The sequence below is a fragment of the Piliocolobus tephrosceles genome, unplaced genomic scaffold (genome assembly GCF_002776525.5).
Source record: "Piliocolobus tephrosceles isolate RC106 unplaced genomic scaffold, ASM277652v3 unscaffolded_28216, whole genome shotgun sequence".
NCBI classification, from domain to species: Eukaryota; Metazoa; Chordata; class Mammalia; order Primates; family Cercopithecidae; genus Piliocolobus; species Piliocolobus tephrosceles.
Genome location: NW_022311217.1, coordinates 1 through 5,859, shown reverse-complemented (window position 1 = coordinate 5,859; position 5,859 = coordinate 1). Strand labels below are relative to the sequence as shown.

The window sequence follows — 5,859 nt, the reverse complement described above, 5'->3', positions numbered from 1 at the left end:
AAAGAAAGAAAGAAAGAAAGAAAGAAAGAAAGAAAGAAAGAAAGAAAATATCTTATATTTCAATACTTAAGCAAACTGGAAACAACCCAACAAAATTAAGAAAACAAGTCAAATTACACCACCATTGGAAAGAGGAAAATACAGCTGGGCACAGTGGCTCATGCCTGTAATACCAGCACTTTGGGAGGTCGATTTGGAGGGATCACCTGAGGTTAGAAGTTCAAGTCCAGCCTAGCCAATATGGTGAAAACCAGTCTTTACTAAAAAAAAATTAAATTAAAAAGCTACATGTGGTGGCACATGCCTGCAATCCCACCTACTCAGGAGTCTGAGGGACAAGAATCACTTGAGATTGGGAGGCAGAGGTTACAATGAGCCAAGATCCTGCCTCTGTACTCCAGCCTGGACAACAGAGTGAGACACTACCTCAAATAAACAAATAAATGAAATAAAAGAGTAAAATACTTAACAATAAAGTTAATCGAAGAGGTGAAAGACTTTACATTGAAAAGCACATAACATTGCTAAAAGAAATTAAAGAATACATAAATAAATGGAAAAAATCTTTTGGTTATGTATTGGAAAACTCAATATTGTTAAGCTAGCAAAAACTAGATGGATTCTGCAGATTCTTTGCAATCTTTATCAAAATTCCAATATTTTTGGAAGAATAGAAAAAAATTAATTCTAAGACTTATATAGTATATGAAGAGAACCTAAATATTCAAAATCATCTTGTAAAGGAACAGTGTTGGAGGTCTCACACTTACTGATTTCAAAATATAGCACAAAGCTACACTAATCAAAACAGAGTGGTACATATAAGCAGACACACCAACAAATAAAAAAGAACTGAGTGGCTATAAAGAAACTCTTAGTTACATGGTCAAATAATTTTAAGCAAGGTTGTCAAGACCATTGAGCAGAAAAAGGACAGTCTTTTCCACAAATGTGCTTGAGAAAAATGGATATCCACCTGGAATCTGGAAATGGATCAAAGACCCAATGGAAGAACCAAAACTATCAAAATCTGAAAAGAAAACCTTAGTGAGAAGCCTCAGAATATAGGGTTTGTAAATAATTTCTTAAATATGACTTTAAAAGCACAGCAAAAATAGAAAAAGAAGAATATAGATAAATTGGATTTTATCAAATTTTAAAAGTTACGTGTATCAAAGGACACTATCAAAAGATCTAAAATTCAAACCATCCAATAGTAAAGATTACTGCAAATTTTGTATGTGATAAGCGATACAGGGTATAGAAAGAATTCCCACAACTCAACAGTAACTACAAAAATGGAAACAATCTGAACTAAACACAGCCAAGGGACTTGAGTAGGTATTGAGTAGATTCTAAAAATGATCTACAAATGGCCAATACGCACACGAAAAGATGTTCAGCATCACTAATCATTAGGCAAATGAAAATCAAAAGAAAGAAAGAAAGAAAGAAAGAAAGGGAAGAAAGAAAAGGAAGAAAGAAAATCTCTTACATTTCAATACTTAAGGAAACAGGAAACAACCCAAAACAAGGGACCCACACCCATTAGGATGGCTTCACTGAAATAATGCAAAATAACAGGTTCTAGCAAAGATGTATAGAAATTATAACTGTTATACATTGACGGAGGGCTATAAAATGATGCATCCACTGCGGCGGCCTTGATGACAGTTCCTCAGAATGCTAAACACAGAATTACCATTTTATCGGAATTTTCACTTTTGGAAATGTGCCTCAAAGTTTGAAAGCAGGATCTCAAAGAGAAAATTGCACATCCTTGTTCATAGCAGCATCATTCACAATAGCCAAAAGGTGGAGGCAGCCCAAGCGTCATCTAATGGATAAACGGGATATAGTATACACACACAGGGGACTATTATTCAGCCTTAAAAAGAGAGTTCTGACCCATGCAATGGCATAGATAAACCCTAAAGACATCATTCCAGCAGAAATAAGCTGGTTTCAAAAGGACAAAAGTTGTTTGCTTGCCCTTATATGGGGTATCTAATTTAGTGAAATCCATAGAGATAAGAAGTAGAATGCTGTTTTCCAGGTGTGAAGTTTTGGTTTGGGAAGATGAAAAATTCCTGGAGATGAATGGTGGTACTGTGCTTACACAACAATGTTAATTTACTTAATGACACTGAGGCATACACTTGAAAATGGTTAAAATAATGTATATTGTGTTTAAATAATTTACCACAGTCAAAAAGAAAAAGATTTATATTCGGTGCAGTTTCTCTACTTCCAAGAACAATAAAAACATACAAGAATAGGAGAGTGTGCCTGAGAATCCAGGGTACCTTTCCTTTTGTGCCAGCCCCACAGCACCCTAACAGATCAATAGAGTTGGAGGTGCCTCATTACAGGTGACACAAAATAACATAATAAAGTCTGGGAGTGGCCATGATGGTAGTGGTGGGTGCCTGACCCAGTCCAGGAGCAGCCATTAGTGCAACAATGGCCAAAGAAGGGGAGATGAAGCTGGTGGCAGTGGTAGCAGCCTCTCGAGCTGGAGAGGGGCATCTGCTATCCTATGAAAATGGTTCATAGTTGATATATCTGACAAATATACATCATCCTCTCTACCTTTCATGACCAACCACAGTTTTCATTGCAATGTATGCTACAGTTTTCATTGTGATGTATGTCATCATAGTGGCGTATTTCATCCAGAAGTGAGCAAACATGAAAGAAATGTCCCTCAGTGCTTTGGTCAACCTGGAATGGCAGTCCGCAACACAGGATGAATATTATACCATTTGTTGATAAATACTGGAAGTGCATGATGAGCATTCAGACACCTGGAAAATGACTTGGCTGACTAACATTGTTAAAACAATGAGTAAAGAAGGAGATTTATTCTTGGTAAAGAAACACCTGGATCCAGGGCGTAAAGACCTGAAAGATGATTGCCCAAGATGTGGACTTTTGGGTCAGGACCTTGGTAACACTGATCCTGTTTACGGCAACCAAAAGCAAAGCAATGCCCTGTCTATGAGTGGGAACTGGAATGGGGGAACTCAACAGGAAGCAGCAGAAAAGAGGAAGAGGAGCTCGGCGCAAACAGCAGGATGAAATTTCAGGGAACACCAAGAAGACCCAGAGTGACCTTTTGCTTTCTGCTCAGTGCCTTCCCCCTTACACTTTTTAAAATACCCGTTTAACAAGGATGGCTACTGGTATATTCTAACTGAGTCTGATCTACACACCCTTGGTCCTCAGAAGGTTGAAGACTTCCAGGCAGGAGAACTTATTCCTGGAGACCTCTACAGTGACCACTTCCATGAACCAGCTTTATTAGCCTAACATGATTGAGCTCCCCAGATAAAGATCTTCAATGGCCAGCTGGCTGACTGTGGTTGGAAAGAAGGGCTACTCTAGGATGCAGGCCTCATGGGACATAGAAATGGACCTGGTACTTTGAAATCAACATAAATGAGTTGTCACCAGACACCGCTGCCAGACTGGGGTGGTCTCAGCCCTGAGGTAAACATCAATCTCCCTTAGGTTATGATAAATTTAGGTATTTTTGGCAGAGCGAAAAGGAACCAAGTTCCACCAGTCCACAGATAAATATACCCTTCTATCTATGGACAAGGAGATATCATGGGATTTCTATTCATCTACCTGAAGACACAAAGACAGCTTAATTATTGCCTGATACTTTCAAAGATAAGGGTTTGATAAAGTACAAGAATTATTTGCATTTTGAGGAAAAAGACATTTTGGATAAAGCATAGAAGAGCCTAAAGAGATTCTGCATAATAAAATAATATTTTATAAAAATTGTCTCAATTAAGATGTTGCTTAAAAAGTTATTTTTGAGGGTGATTGATTTCCAGCCATCTCACTGGAAAACAGCTGCATGGTTTGCATTAACTTTGGACTGTGCTGCAAGTGTCCTCCAAAGGATCTCACTTACTCCCCCATGAGTGACATGGGCTGGGACGCTGTGATAGAGCACACTCTGGCTGATGTCTTGTATCTCCTGGAGACAGAAGTGGATGGGAGGCCCAGTTCTCCATGGGATCCCTGAATAGGTCCCTCCTTCTTTTCAGATATGGACTTTCTGGGGAATAATACTGAATGGCTTCTGTTGTTGTTGTTTTTGAACTGTCTCAGATGTTTTCTCAAAGATGCTACAGAACATAGTGTATCCATTTAGCACGTTAAAAGGCTGAATGTGACTAGGAGAGATGCCCTGCTCATCATCATTCTCCTTCCACTTCCAGTGACTGCTCTTATTTTGTGTGCCATAAGCTAACAGCTACTGAACCCAAGATCTTGTAATCCCTCTGTAAAACTGGTGCTGTGCTGCATACTTTGCCAGCTGGGACTTTGTAATCTCACTTCATTTTCTAAGGAGTGAATTGTCTTGTCCAAATAACTAACATATTTAGAGACATTTCCTTCTGTAGGCACTGATTCCCTGCTATACGTTTTCCAAGGACGTGGTGAGCCTGTTTCTGAGAACACCTGAAATCAGTGGCTGTCCCTTCCAAACCAATCAAAAAGTGATTGCCTTTTGGTGTGGGTTTGGTTTTGTTATTGATTTTAAAACATATCTTTGAACACTAACATCTCTGAAACTACTAGATCTCTAGAAGTGTAATTGTGAAAGAAGCTTGCCTGCAGCTTTGATAAAATGAGAAACTCTTCCCAAATAAAACTTGTTTTGAAGTTAAAAAAAGAATAATGTGAGATTGGAACCTGAGAGGTCTGAAGATTCCCAAGAGCACTCTCAATTCTGAAGCTGATTGTAAGATAAGGGCTCCCAACAGCCCTTCGCTTCTCATGATTCCCTGGAAGGACTCACATAACTCACTGAAAACTGTGACATTCATTAATATAATTTTTCTACAGCAAAATAATACAGATTAAAATAACTCAAGGGAAGAGGCACATGGGCAGAGTTCAGGAGAATTCCAAGCACAGGCATCCAGTTTTCCTCTCCCAGTGGAGTAATAGACAAGGTTACATTCTGCTGGCAACAATGTGTGATTCTATGTAGGAAGCGTTGCCAACCAGCAAAGCTCACCCAGGCTTGGTGTCCAGAAAATTTTTGAGTGATGGAGTGGGTGAGAGTGGGGTTGTTATGTAGACCTTGATGATTATCCTCATGGCTCACTTGAGTTTCCACTGAATTGACAATGGAACTCCAACCTTCCATCTTTGGTCATTTTCTTTTTAAAAATTCTCTAAAGTAAATTATTTTAAAAATTCTCACTTAAACCAGCTGTTCATTTAATATAATGCTCAACACAAATAGTTTCAAAAAGTCAGTTATGTCATTAAAACAATTGTTTAGTCATTCAAACATTCAGATAGCAACACCACGTAGCACTAAAATCGAACTAGTCACAGGGGCAGGATTTCAGCAACAGCAAGAGAAAGTAGAACAAATAGGCATGAGGAAAGAATAGACAAGTAATGGGTGTGAATTGACCTGGAAAATATTGTGGTGATGTCCAAAGATAAATCAATAGTTATTTGTTAAACAAGTGTAAGACCACACATTCTCAGTCCAGGAAAGCCACCAGGGGGTGGTCGGGGTCTCTTGGATTGTAAGAAGCTCAAGAGGGTCAAACTGAATGAACCCTGCGCAGTTGCTCACTGACTCATGTAAATGTGAGAGCAGCTGCTTCCTCCCACAGGGCAAATCCACAGCACACAGCCACCCTGGGCTGGCCCCTCACAGTGTAGCTGCTCTCAGAACTGTGGACCTAGGTGATAAAGGCAGTAAAGATTTGCATACAGCAGCACACAACACACCCCCTCCCTGCACAGAGCTCAATAGGAGATAAAGAGCCATCAGAATCCAGCCCCAGCTCTGGAGCCAGGGGTCTCTTCCAA

General features: G+C 39.4%; 1 pseudogene; it reads left to right on the top strand.

Moving 5' to 3' along the window:
- Positions 1-2,463: 2,463 nt before the first annotated feature.
- LOC111529237 lies at positions 2,464-4,042 on the top strand (annotated as a pseudogene).
- Positions 4,043-5,859: the final 1,817 nt, after the last annotated feature.